A 15,370-nucleotide genomic window follows, 5' to 3' on the forward strand; every position below is an offset into this window, starting at 1 on the left:
ATAAGTCTGCACCAATTATTACCTTCTCTTCAGCTGGTACCCTCCTGACTTGATCTTCTCACTGCTCTCTAAATGCGTCTTTCTCCTGGTCTGAACACCCAGTTTTCAACACAGACACATAAATTATATTCACCGGTCTATTCGCTGCCACCAACTTCACCAGCATCAACCCATCACGAACTGTCTTCACTTCCAGTACTTTCCATATCCACTCCTCCATCAATGTGACTCCAACTCCATTTCTCTTTCTCTGTTCTCCACAGTAATACAATCTGCAGCCTTCTCCTCATTCTTTTGTACTCTTCCCAGTCAATTTTGTCTCCTGCACCCACAATATATCAACTTTTCTTCTCGTCATGGTTTCCACCAAGTCTACCCCTTGCCTGATATTTGTAGGTTAACAGATGTTCTTTGTACCACCATTCTTCGTTCCAATTCTGATGCTCTAAATTTTCACCACACGCCTCGAGCCATAGCCGCGGAGTCGCAGCTGAGCCTCTTCAGCCGTAGCACCTTTCCCACTTCTCACCACAACCGGGAGTCGCTGCCACGTGTTGCTTGAAGGGAACGCCCTAGCCCTTCGTAAACCACTAAATCCAGGGTGCATATTTGGAGTTGGTTTTTGTTGTTTTTTTTTTTTTACCGTCGGACGCCCTTCCTGCCATGAACCGGTCCAACCAGATTGGTGTTTTTTGGGACACCATCTCCTTACTGGATGGCCGTTGGCTCCTGAAGGAAGCTCATCCATCACGGTCACCCTAGCAAATGACAAGCCAGTCAGGGTAGTCGGTTTAAGTCGCCGACAACATGACCGTGCGGCAGGTAGCACTGGGTTACATGTTACCAGTGGCAGTCCAAAGACTGACCTGACTCCAAACAACATATTTTATGAATCGATACAAGTAAGCTATCTCGTTACTTATGTGAGTAAATGAGCAGTGGGTAATGAAAAAAAATTGTTTTAACGCTGTCAGTCCAAGCAGGAAGATACAGAGGGATAATCGATTTTAGTTATGTTGGGAGATATGAGGGACAAGTGGGGTCGTCCGAACAAGAGCAGGTTATTGAGACTTCAGTCACCACATGTGCAGTCTCAACTCCACTGCTCTCCCTGTTGAAGTAATGACTCGTTACCAGCTGAGCCAACGTACGTCATGTGATGCACGTTGATAGATCACCGAAAGCTCCTTTATTGCAGCAAATTTCATGAAAATTATCCGAGATTTACAAGCTTACAATGAAAGGAACAAACAAACAAGCTCACTATTATTACCTCTGCCATCGAAGGTGGGCGGAGGTTGTGTTTTCACCCGTGTCTGTCTGTCCGTCTGTGTGTGTCTGTCCGTCTGTGTGTGTCTGTCTGTCTGTGTGTGAGCAGAATATTTCAAAAAGTTTTTAACCCATTTGCACGAAACTTACTGGACAGGTTGTGTGTGTGACAAGGATGAATTCATTCGATTTTGCAGAAGATCCGGATCCAGCCTATCGGAGGGATACAAAATGTAAACTGTTCATCCTGGTGGTGGTGTACGCTCGACTGAGTGTTGTTCTGGTGTGTGTGTGTGTATATGTATATGTATATATATATATATATATATATATATATATATATATATATATATCAATGTAATGAAGAGTGTATGCACAATGAGTTTGCAGCCAACTGATGAATTTATAACGAGGTTTTAATTAAATTTTACATTCGAGCTTAAGTTGGCAGTTAATTGTTTGAGTGGTCGCTTTGAATTGCGAGGATTTCCTTCATGTACCTCTCTCAATGAATTCAGGGTAAATGGCTCATCAATTCACAATGATCAATGAACTCTTTGCTTTTAGACATGGTTCAAAAGTCATAGAGGCTGGAAAGAATAAGCATTGTTTTTAGTGGTTTTCTCAATAATATAGTTAGGCATGTTCGTCGCCTTTCATTGATCTATTTATTGGTCTTTGAAGCAACCCTCATCTGCAGCATTGATTTAACAGCCTCCATCTTTGTCATGGTTTCACTTTTCCCACGTTTCTCAAAATGTCATATCGGTTGCTTTTTGGGTGGAAAAGGGTGTTATTTATGAACTTTTAACGTCAAACCCTCCTGGTTCCTGACATGAAAGCATGACTCACAGGTAGCTCACTGTGCTTTGACGCGTCTCGTCTGGTTTCGATTCTCTACCTGAATACAGACTGTAATTCCGGTGCTTCACAGGCATGGTTCAATGATCCTACCCTCCTTTGGAGGGAAGTTCAGCCAGGTGTGTCATCAAAAATCCCATTGTCCCTTTACAAAAAAGACGACTGTGTGCTCTGATCTTGACCATTTGTAAATTCTTGATCAAATCTGAAGTTCCTTTGATCCGGTCGGTGGCATTGCTGCACCAACAAGAAGTGATGCAAACGAACGAATGAATCCCGGTTCCTATCGCAGTGCATGATGTTCTGAAGTCAATAAATTTGACAGCTGGAGCTTCGAAAGCAAGCTTTAACATCAACTACAAATACTTGTAATCATGAGCATAGATAGAAATGTTTGTTGTCACTGTAAGTATTACTAAATAAGTAACCCTACCGTGCTGACAACTACCAACGGATGCAGCCAGGTGACACTCAGAGTGATCAAGCTAAAGGTTAACTAGCACTGCTGTCTGATTATAACACTGCTGTCTGGCAAAATTATATCAAGTACTTGTAATTATCTTTTGATATTTATTTGTTGTGCTGGTAGAGAGTGATTTTTCATTACTTTTATTTCTTCTTATTACCTCTGCCACCGAAGGTGAAGGAGGTTGTTTTCACCCCCTTTCTGTCTGTTTGTCTGTTTGTTTGTCTGTGTACAGGATATCTCAAAAAGTTGTGGACAGGTTCGGTATGTGACAAGGACGAACTGATTAGATTTTGGTGAAGATCCGGATCTGGATCCGACTACTAGAACAGGTTCGGTGTGTGACAAGGACGAATTGATTTGATTTTGGTGAGGATCCGATTCCGGAACTGGATACGAGAATTATTTAATTTTTGAAGTGATTTTTCACCATTGAGAGATTGGGCCAAAAAGGATGTAGTGCTAAATAGCATGATATTTCAACATGTAATGGGCTGATATGTTGTCGTGGATCAGGCGGAGGCATGCGCTCTACTGAGTGCCCTTCTCGTTATCTGCTGTGTTCAGTAACAATATGAGGGGCAGTCAATAAGTAACCTTAAAATGGCGAATTCGAGAAGGTAACGTGTGTTGTTGTAGACGACATATGTTGTATCTATGGGTAAGAGTCATGTTTTGCCTGTTCTTGAACTGGCAACATTGAGCGTATGTCATCAGTCGAGCAGTTCCAAGATGGCGGCTCCCTTAGAAACATGCACCAGGGAGGAGAAACGTTCTGTCATCCGTTTATTGGGAAGCGAGGGTGTGAATCCCAGTGAAATCCATCGCAGAATGAAAATGCAACGTAGTGACGCATGTTTATCATTTCAGCAGGTGTACGACTGGGACAGGGAGTTTTACCTATCCACCGCCCAAATCAAGGTATGGGTCAGAAGAACGTGTTGCATGCTTGGAACAAGATCGCCCGTCAGGCGGGTACTCTGCTTGTTTCAACAATTCTTGTAGCAACGCCACATGGAAGATCTGTCAATTGTCATGCCATGATGTACCAGAAGTTAAGAAGGCCTCGTACTCGAACATTCCAAAAACCTTGACAACACAGGATAGCCTACTCTTTCGGCCGACTGGCTTCCATCTCGTAACAAGCTCGTAATTTGTCCATTGTCTCGATTGTGCTGAAAATATTATTAATTCTGGCGTGCGAGCGATTGCGTAACTCCAATCGCAACCGCGTCACCCACCGGACGGACAATTCAGTTGTGACCCTCCTGGAACTACCACCAGGAGCCAGTCACGGGTGGGGGTTTAACCTCACCACAACCCAGTCCGCATTCTACCCGCGCCAAATAGGGTGAATCGCCGAATGTCGATATACCTAAGTACCTGCGCGGGTAGCGTACCGAGGAGTTGTACCACGCCGCAGGTCAGCTCCGGACATGAACCGCTTAAGTGGCTCGTTCCGTGCTCAGGGGATAACCGAGCGGAGTTATCGCCGACCTCGACGGTTCAGATTACTTGCTGGGTGTCTAAACCCACTACCAATCCCTTCCGTGATGTAAGATGGCACTTTCAAACGAAGGAAAGGACGCAACGAAACAGGTCACAATTTAACAAGCATTTTTATTTCACACACACACACAAGGCAAGCACGTATTCACAGCCATACAGTAAGAGTGCACATATCACCTTCAAAGCAATGAAAGCAACGCAGAGCTACAACCGAATAAAGCAATGTACAAGCACTTATTCAGGTTTACTTAAAAGACTGGCGCCACACACACATTTACACAAAAAGCAAATAAAAGCCACCCTCATAGGCAAGGGGGCAGACAGGTCCGTGGACCAAATGTACGTGGGACCTGGGTAAGCGGCCAGGTCCACGAGACCGAAGAGGTCTTACGCATGCCCTCATGGCATGATGGCGGACTAGCTGCAATGTCAGCGTAACATGCCTGACTCCGTGCCCCTGGCGTGGTTGGTGAGCTCCTTAAGGCGTGCGTTGCGCAGGCACATGTTGGTCGGTCAACACCACGGTTGGGGTGGCGGAACGGACGGGGTTACCGGCGCTATCTCAGCGCGGATGGGGGGAATTGTTGATGCTTGGGGTAGAGAGAGGGGAATGGCGGATGCTCCATCCCGCTAGCAGGGCCTTGGGACCGCACCGACTCCGGCGAACTCTCGCCCCTGAGCCCTCTTCCGCGTCCCTGCTTCACTCCGCGACTCGTCCCTCGACCTCAACTCCGAGCTCCGTCCCCTTCGCCGTCCGATCCCCGCAAACACACGACTCAGACCCCACGACTTCGACCATGACCCAGCAACGACAACCTCAACGACCTCCGTCTTCACTCGACCAGCCAGCCTTGAGTCGCCTTGTGCTCGCATCTTTATAGACCGGGGGAGGAGCGTGTATGTAAATTCGCGGATCAAAAGGCGCTTGGAGGCGGGGCCACGCCACCCGATGTTCAGCCATTGGTCAGGCAAAAAGGGGCGTGAGCCTCTCTTGATCCGAATTTCCTCCTAAAAGGAATCCACATGCATCGTGCTTGGGGGCAGGGCCACACCGCCCAACGCTCGCCCATTGGACGGATGAAAAGGGGGTGTGAACCTCCCCTGATCCGATTTCCTCTCCCGTAAAGGCATCCATTTGTACTCGCGGCTCGACGCGTTCGGCAACAATCACCGAACGGGCCCTGGACAGCACGACGTTTGGTGTTGACAGGTGGTGTGGTTGATGGTTGTGGAAGGAGAAACGCGAAGGTGGTGGGCGGTTTGGTTGTTGGCGGGCGTCGTTTGAGAATGGGGGTGAGGCGATGTTTGCGGGGTGGAGTTGTGGAGGTAAAGGGGCGAAGGTGGCGGTGTTTGAGTTGTTGGGTGATTATATAATTATTGGTCCAAAATAACGATAGAGAATGAAGAACGGCTAACTCAAAGCGTCGCAGCCCGGATGAATCACACATATTCCCTCTAAACAACGGGTGTGGACTAACTACACATGAGCTTATCGATATATCTAAACCGAGGACCTTTCTGGTGTATTGCAAATTTCCACAGCCGTAACAATATTATTAATTTTTTTTATGTGACTCCTTCAAGTGTGTTGTTTTATTACTTTGTCGCATAATTTTCGATGGAAATACAAACAACACACAGGAAAACACGATGGATCCGGTTCGGAAAACTTCACTTTGATTCAGGTGGAAGGAGCAGCTGTGGATCTGATCTGCATGTGCAGCAGACCCTGAACCGGCGACTCAACTGAGATGAGCGAGGACCAATTTGCACTCACATTATCAAGTTTCATAGCGTTGAAATCTGTGACCGATATTTCTATATTCTCGCTTAGATGAGTGAATTTATTTTTAAAAATGATTTTGTAAGTTTTTTTTTTTGATGCTGTTTGTCAATAAAAATTGATATAATCTCAATTACGTCCTCAGATCTGTGAATCATGGATGTATGGAAGAAACAGGCAAACAAGGAGGTGTTTTTGTAATGAGGTTTTTCAAGCATTGTTGACAAGTCCATTGAAAAGCCTCAATGTGTTCTTTGCAGTGAAGTCCTTCGTTGCGAAGAGCATGAAACTCAGAAAATTGAAGAACCATTTTGAACGAAGTCGTGAAGAATTCGCAGAAAAAAGATCTTGAATTCTTTTAAAAGGAGCACATTCTGAAGTCTGCCTTTGTGGATTCAACCGGTCACTTTGCTAAGATAAACGAAGCTGTTCTTGAAGACTCCGATCGCATCGCTCTCCATATTTCCGAATGTAAGAAGACCCACACAATCGGAGAGGACCTCATCAAGCCATGTCTAGTTGAAGCAGCGAGGCTTGACCTTGGGGAGGAACGAGTGAGAAAGATGAATGGTATATCACTTTTTTCGGACACCACCGTGAGAAGCTGAATCTCTGAGATGAGTGAGGACATTTTGTATCAGGTAGTTGTAGAAGTGAAAAGAAGTCCCTCCTTCGTGCTTCAATTGGATGAGTCGACGGACGTCGCCTCTTGTGCACAAACGTTTGTGTATGATCGGTACCTGAAAGGTAACTCTTTGAAAGAGTTGTCTTTCAGGTACCGAGCTTTTTTTATATATTTTTTTTTCGAATCAATCAAAATCGAATCAATTCATCCTTGTCACACACACACAACCTGTCCAGTAAGTTTCGTCCGAATGGGTTAAAAACTTTTTGAAATATTCTGCTCACACTCAGACAGACAGACACAGACAGACAGACAGACACACACACACGGGTGAAAACACAACCTCAGCCCACCTTCGGTGGCAGAGGTAATAATAGTGAGTTTGTGTGTGTGTGTGTGTGTGTGTGTGTGTGTGTGTGTGTGTGTGTGTGTGTGTGCATGTGTATGCGAGTGTGTATGTGTACGTATGTGTGTGTGTGTGTGTGTGTGTGTGTGTATGTGCATGTGTATGCGAGTGTGTATGTGTACGTGTGTGTGTGTGTGTGTGTGTGTGTGTGTGTGTGTGTGTGTGTGTGTGTGTGTGTGTGTGTGTGTGTGTGTGTGTGTGTGTGTGTATGTAAAGGATGTTTGTGAGAGAAGGGTGTGGTGAGGAGGTACGTCCAAGCCCACAAGGTGTGGTGAAATGGGACCATGAAAATAGTCCGAATTATAATTATACAAGTTTTCCATCAATTCTGGATAATGACGGCAAAATCAAAACTTGAATCGTATTCTCAAGTGAACTCATCAGTTAATTAACCAAGACATCAGAATAACTGATTGCGTGATGCCGCGAAGTGAAAATGCACAATATCTTCGTGAAATAAATCACTTAACATTGTTTGACGACTCAAATAATCGGCAGATTTGATTGGCTGTTCAACAGTGAGTTATTGACGTGCGTTCAACCAATCAGCGCAGCGTGTGCAACAAAAAAATCCAGCCTGCGCATGCGCACAACTCTCGCGTGGAACTTGCAGGTTTATTTATTATTTATTTATTTCAATCCTGCGCATGCGCACAACTCTCGCGTGGAGCTTGCAGGTTTATTTATTAATTATTTATTTCAATCCTGCGCATGCGCACAACTCACGCGTGGAGCTTGCAGGTTTCTTTATTATTTATTTATTTCAATCCTGCGCATGCGCACAACTCACGCGTGGAGCTTGCATGTTTATTTATTATTTATTTATTTCGAGCCTGCGCATGCGCACAGCTCACGCGTGGAGCTTGCAGGTTTATTTATTATTTATTTCAATCCTGCGCATGCGCACAACTCACGCGTGGAGCTTGCAGGTTTATTTATTATTTATTTATTTCGAGCCTGCGCATGCGCATAGCTCACGCGTGGAGCTTGCAGGTTTATTTATTATTTATTTATTCCCAGCCTGCGCATGCGCACAGCTCACGCGTGGAGCTTGCAGGAGGAGGTTTATTTATTATTTCCTCGTCGCGACGTCCGGCCGCTCAGTTTATGAAGTCCCCACGTACCTCAGGAAGGCCGTTTATAACACGTCGTCGTGTCCATTTCGCGCACGGCTCGTGTCCTCACAAACTCGAGGACCTTGTGGCCGGTACCTGGGTGAACGTTGATTCGTGTGGAGAGCGAGGTGAGGCGGCCCTGAGAGGGATCATCCCCGGTGTGGTAAATCGAACATCTCGGAGAATCGATGAGTTTGTATCAAATGATTTCCCATTGCGATATCGCTTCGTTTTACCTCCCGATTGTTCATCAGGAGATTGTTCTCTTGTTTATAAATATTGTCTCCATTGTTCTCGACCCGACGTCATAATCGCTTTGGGAACTTGGGCGAGTACCTACATGTCCCCAAATGGATGTGGCGACTCGAACTCGCCACTCTAACTCCCCTCTCTCTCCTGGTCTCCGATTGGCTGTTCGAGTCACCAGGTGGACCTGTCCACGTGACCTTCGTTGGATCACGACCCGAACAACTTTGACACTTTCTTGACCGTCGCTCCGGTGTTTTCACCTCTTGGGTTAAAATCGCTTCGCTTTTTGACATTTTGTTAATTTATTTAATTAATTAATTGTCATTTCCCTTACACTTGTCTCGTCCTCATGGAGGATCCTGCGCATCTGACCTTCAGGAACACGTTTAACACACCAGTTGACGTCGGTGTGTAGTATTTGTACACCGTGGACGCGTGTTGGATTTGAACCTCGGTACCATGGGGTTTAGACGGCAACGCTAAAAGACCGGGTCGTGGCTCTGATGTGGTCGTTGAAGTCCAAAAGGTCGTCGTTGTGCGAGTTCATGCCGTTTTAGTTAACAATCTTGCATCGTCCATTTTTATTTTTGTAATCCTGAGATTTGTTAGTGGTTCACACCAAATGACTACTCTTAAATATATAATTTAATCTGTCGTTGAAACTCCGTGTGACCTGTGGACGCCTTGTTCACATCTTCGATGAAGGATGGAGGGATTCACAATGAGTTGCTTTAGTTGGAAGCGATTCCACATTGATTACAAGGGTTATAGGTGTTGCCTCCTTGCCTCGGTCTCCATTTAAGCGTATCCCTTACTTTGTGTTGCTGTTGGGGAAAAAGATCAATTGTAGATTGAACAAGCCAGGAGGCGACGATGGTTCGCGGGTATTATTGAGGAAGCCCTATCGTAAAAACTTCCGTCAAAATTGACCAGATCAAATCGGATTTTTTTATATGTTGTACTTATGGACATTACGCACAGATTCTAGGAAATGAAATTGTGAGAAAAAAAGTCGAGCAAATAAATATAAAGTTCAAGTTTCCGATTTCCGCCCACAAGGTGCGTGGGACGTCCCTCATACAAAAAGACACAACTAGACCATGATATCTAGCTTGTGTCCAAGTTTCATCAAGATCGCATCAAACGTCACGGAGCTATGCTCTGGAGAGAGTCACACACAGACACAACGAAAATGGTGGTCACTGCTGGCGCCCGCGAACCAAAAAGTTCAAGTGGGCGTGGCTCCGCCCACAAGGTGCGTGGGACGCCCCTCATACAAAGAGACAACTAGACCATGATATCGAGCTTGTGTCCAAGTTTCATCAAGATCGCATCAAACGTCACGGAGCTATGCTCTCGAGAGAGTCACAAACAGACAGACAGACAAACAAAAATAGTGGTCACTGCTGTCACCCACGAACCAATTATGACGTTACTACTTACCACAAACGGAAAGGATCTCCTGCCCTTCACCAATGGCAGCAGTCACTGGTACCTGGCTTTATTTTTATTTTTTTTATTTTCTCAAAACATCTCATGACATATCGGACAAGAGGCCAAATAATTTGCCTCGATAATCGAACTTGTCGGTCAATATATCGCTTGAGGTCACCAATAGTTACTTTGTTGAGGAGTCGCAGCTTGGTGCGTGTCAGTGTTTCGGTGTAATGCAGTCGATGGAATTTGTTCACTCTGTCCATGATCGAATAATTACTTGATGTCGACTGAACTGTATATTTTGAACACTGTAGAACACGAATTGGCTTGTTTAGTACATCCACAAACCTGCAGTTTGGCGGTACTTTGGCTCTGAATTTGGCAAATTGTATGGAATCTCATCCTGATCATGCGTGCATAAAGAGTAAGGTAATTTTTATTTTTGTTTTATTTTATTCTTGCTGCTTGTCTATCGGTGTCTATCGGTGAAACTTAATTTAAAATCATTCTAAACGGGAAACTCTTTTTAAGGACGTTATAAATGACACAAACGGGCACGGATAACTAACGGAACGTTTTGGATCATGTGGTGTAAAAGGCGGTGCGTCAATGTCGGTAAACTTCCAAAAAAAGTTTTTTTTTTTTCTTTTTTTTTTCTACAACCTTTAAAATCTTCTTTTTATTTCAATTTAATTGAGTATTTGAACACGACAGAACACAAACCACCAACTTGGCACTTCCAAAAACCTTTAGTTTAGCAGTACTTGGAAAAAAAGTGTACTCCGTCTCGACCAATCAAAACCGAGAGAGAGTGGGTGGGCGGGGGGGGGGTACTTCGATATTCAGACAGTGGCGTCACTCAGCAATGCAACGCCTGAGCACTGAAAAGATGCACATAATACAGTTCCCACGTTTCCTGGTTGTTGGACCTAATTTAATTCTTTATCACAGACGAGATCTCAATATTTTGGGGGCTGCGAAACAGGTGACCAGAAGCTCAACGTGATTACTTTGAAAAAAATAGGGGGTGAGGGGGTTAACCTCTCCCATGTCTTTTTTATTTTTTTATATTTTTATCAAGACTGCATGGGTTGAAGTGTTCCATAAATTTTCCAGTTATTTTGTTATTCTCTCTTGCCTCTTCCATTGTTGTTGAGGTTTATTCTTCTTGTATGTTGTGGAAAACCAGAACTTGTTCTTTAAAACCAAAAACCTTTCACGGATGGTCTTCCCAAGAACGCAATTCCTGACAAACTTTGATTACACATGAAAGCTAATGTTGTTGTTAAAATCCTGTCTTTGTTCTGTATTGTCCTTCACTCTTCTTAATCCACAAGCTTTATTTTGCCATTTTCTCGGTCCAAATGGCCAGATATCAAGCGTTGCGGGCACTTTCCGACATGATGTTGATGAGAAACTCCTCGAAAGGAATTCATTGCCGTCTTGAGTCATTGGTGGCAAAAAAACCGGCGAAGCGAATCAAACAATGTATTCTTTTAAATGTCTCGTACTCGTGCAGCTGTTTTTATGACTGGAATCATTTCCGGGCTCAAAGAACCTTCTATTTGTCACTTTTATCGAGATAAATGACATTGCTGATGTCATATCATGCAATACATAGTGCAATGGTTATTCCATGCCGACAAACTGATCGATGTGTGCTCTGTTTTGTTCAGATTTGAAAATTTCAAATGTATTTATCCACGAGAAATTCATTGCAAAAATAAATATCTTCCTTTAACCTTGAGACGAGGAACCTGAACACAGGTGGTGGCCGTTTAGGCCATCAAAGGTAAGCGAGGAGATTTGGTTTTGCAGTCCATTTGTTGTGGATACATACAATTCTTGGGGGGAAAAAACACATTTCAAAGTTGGCCTTCAAAGCCAGTGGCCAAGTCCTCATCCTCCATCGTGCAATGTTGTTCTTTGTTACACCTGAATGCTTATCCACCCACAAGACTTTCATCCACAGCTTGATGGAGTACTGCTCTCCCCTATGGGCTGGCTCTCCTGCATCACACCTTGCTCAGCTCGATGCTGTGGAGACCAAGGTCTTCAAAATCTTTGGAATCTCCTGCAATGAAGCTGAGTCTATGGCCATATCATTATCCAATCGCTGACAGGTCGGTGGTCTCTGTCTTCTTCTGCCTCCTCTCTGGTTTTGCACCCACTGCCCTTTTTATTGGTTCATTTAATTAATTTCACTGCTTTTGAGGGAGGAGGTGGAGGTTGGTATATTGTCTTCCCTTTCTGGTTTTGATTTCTGATTTATTCCTCTTCAATTTGACCCATTTTACAATGAAGGTTTGAAGTGGAGAAAAATGTATCTCCCTTGTGAACCTCCGAATTTCCCAATAGTTACCGACTTGATAATCTCAGATATTGGTTTAAGAAGAATGACCGCACCGCGGTCACAACCTGCAGCACAAAATGTGTATCTTTCACCTCCTCTGTCCATGAAACTCCCTCAACCTTGCTGTTGGAACGTCTCGGCTTACATTCTCCAATCTGTCCTAACCTTGTGCTGTGTCTGTCCGGTGTTGCCATGTGAATGAATAAGATCATATAGAGCCACATCTGTCGTGTGTTTCCATGTGAAATAATTCGATTTTATATCTGTAACCTCAGATTCAATGAACACATATTCTTTCTTGTACAATCTTATTTGACACAAGAGACATGGCTATCATTCAATCAGGGGAGAAGAAGACAAGAAGAACTTGAGAAGAAATGAAAAGTATGGAGAAAAGAAGAGTAGGGTCAATTCTTTTGTCCTTCACTTCACACAGCCCAACGGGGCTGCGCCATTCCAAATATACTGGAGAAGATTGGCAGTGGAGCGGCGATGCAATGGTGTGTGCAGCCATGTTTCTGAGGTGCCCATACCTAGTAAGCAAGTCCTCTCTGGTGTGCAAGACTTGCGACAACAAACAGCTCGCCCCATTTCGGCTGGGTCCCTGCGTCCAGCAGCTCCCCACGAACCAAACCACATTCTGGGCTTTCCACACTGCCCTCCTTCGCACTATGGTCTCCCTTCCTCTCTTCACACACTCTGCGCGCACCTCTGCCCTCGCCAGATAAGCGTTTTTTTGGCATTGACGAGGATTAGCTCGTCAGCTTCTTCCTGTCCTCAACACTCTGAGCTTTCTGCTCCTCTCAGGACAAGCTTTTAGGACTTGGAACCAGCTCAGAGCTCCTGTCTTCCTCCTCATATCGCTTTCTCCGTCTCCTCTTTTTATTATTATTATTTTTTTCTCCCCCCCACACACTACCATCTCTTTGCTTTCTTAATCCCCTCAACAACAAAATATGTAATGTGTGCACGGCCAAGAGCTCTGCCCCCAAGAAAGGTCATTGCTCCAATTCAAAACTGTTCGAAAATCATATGAACAATCACGTGATCATCATTCGCACCCAGAAGCAACAGTTAAGCTACCTGTACTGGCGTCGGTTAACGTGTAGCGTTCACGTAACACGTAGCGTTGATTCCACCAGCAAGCTTCAATGCGTCGTGCAAAGATTGTCACAAACAGGCAAAGGCACAGGAGCGTCTTGACTGCTCTCTTTAATGCAACAAACTCCAGACACTTTAAATAAACAAATATGTCATTGTGTGCTTGCAAAGTCACAAAGGTAATCGAACATAAACAGATCAAAGGTTGAACAGTACAACTCGTAATGGCATGAAATGGGTTAAATCATTTGTTTTATGACCATCATTATTATAATAAGACAATCATCCGCCGTTGGAACATAATCAAACTGAGAGACAATAATAACTCGCCTTACTATGACTCCATGGTGGGTGAAAACAAGAAATAGTTGTTATATACTATACAGTGTGTATGAGTTTAACTCGGGGAAAGATCGAAAGAACGTTGAGGTTTGGCTGTATCAGTTGCTTCTCCAAAATGTCTCGTTTCTTGCTTGCCTGATTCGGACAATTTCCAGCTCAACCTTCGACGACGACGAAACTCTGCCCACCTGGGAGGTTTTGTTCATCTTGTGTCGTTGATGTTCTAACGTCACAGCTCTGTCCATATGTACACTTCAAACCACGAAGACAATATGTACGAAAACCTGACTCGCAAAGCAAGGTTGAGATGCACGTCAGTAAAATCATTATAACGATCATTGCACTATCTCACAGGATTTTTTTTTGCCAAAATTGTTTCCCATGCTAGGTGTAAGCAATTTGATGATCCATCCATCCATCCGGACCATATTCTGTACAGAGCGTCGGTGCTGCCGAAGCAGTCTCCTGGGATATTGGGCACAATCTTGGATGGGTCACCACTCCGACGCAGGCTACTTGAATGGCTCGGTCATCCCAGCAAGCTGGTACTCACTTTGCCGACCTCAGAAAGATGACAGGTAGTCAACCCCACCTGGAATTAATTCAACGGATGAGCAGAATTTGAACTCAGGACCCTCGGATCCCAAACCAGCCACCCTAACCATTAAGCCAACACCAGGCATAATTTGTTGATTATAGAACTGAATTTGCAGCAATTACTCAAGTTTCGACCAAACTCCGTGGTGTCGTGGTGAGAGTGTCTACTTCGAGTCTCGGGGGTCGGTGGTTTGATCCCTGGCCGAGTCGCCCCAAAGGCTTTAAAATGATACGTGGTGCTTCCATGCTTGACACTCAGCATTTGAAAAGGATTGAGCACGGACAAGCAACCATAGGTTGGTAATAATACCACAGGCTTTGATGGGCCTTACAGCCTCCTGTGTCAGTTCCTTTTGTAAGGGGATGCATTTGATTAAGCCGACTCTATCCCACAATCCAAATTGTTGATGTAACTGATTAATAATAATGGTCCCAGTACTGATCCTTGAGGTACCCCCTTCCCCCCAATTTATAACTTCCCAGTTCAATGGCCTTACACTCACAGCCACTCTCTGCTTCCTTTCACAAAGCCAGTTAGCTACTCTCCCAGTCAATCCCCAAGCCCCCACCCTGACTGACAACCTCCGATGTGCTACCTTATCACATGCCTTCTGAGAGTCGACATAAACTACGTCCGCTGCCTTTCCCTCATCCACCCAATCAGACACTGATTCATAGAACTCCAAAAGATTTGCTACACAGGAACTACCTTTGGTAAACCCATGCTGACTGTTTAATTAGTTTTCGTTTATTTAAATGCTTCCTCATGTGATCCCTCATTGTCTCCAACACCTTCCCCACAACTGCAGTTTAACTAACACAAACAGGTGTTCAGTTCCCCAATTCTTACCTGCATCCTTTATTAAATAATGATGTTACATTTGCTATTCTTCAATCCTCAGGTACCTGTCCTGACTCCAATGAGCTGTTAAATCTATCAATTAACATCTCACTTACCTGCTCCATCCGGTGTCACCTCCCTTAATACTCTTAGGCGCATATTATCCACCCCAGAGTGATATCACCTCCTTGTTTCTTCACTTCATCCACTCCCACCTCTGGATCTCCTCCAAAAGCCATTCTTCATCCTCTTAGATTGATGCTCTCAGTTGTTGGTATTTCCCCTCACTCTTCTGGCATGGAAAATGTTGAGGAAAAAAATAACTATTTTAAAAAAAACATCCCATCTCATCGTCATCATCCACTAATCATCCACTTTGCTATGCCTCAAGGGGTCCACTCTTCTCTCATCATGTT

This window comes from Eptatretus burgeri, chromosome 13, assembly GCF_056783735.1.
Source record: "Eptatretus burgeri isolate ZD-2024b chromosome 13, Ebu_testis_v1, whole genome shotgun sequence".
In the NCBI taxonomy this organism is placed as follows: Eukaryota; Metazoa; Chordata; class Myxini; order Myxiniformes; family Myxinidae; genus Eptatretus; species Eptatretus burgeri.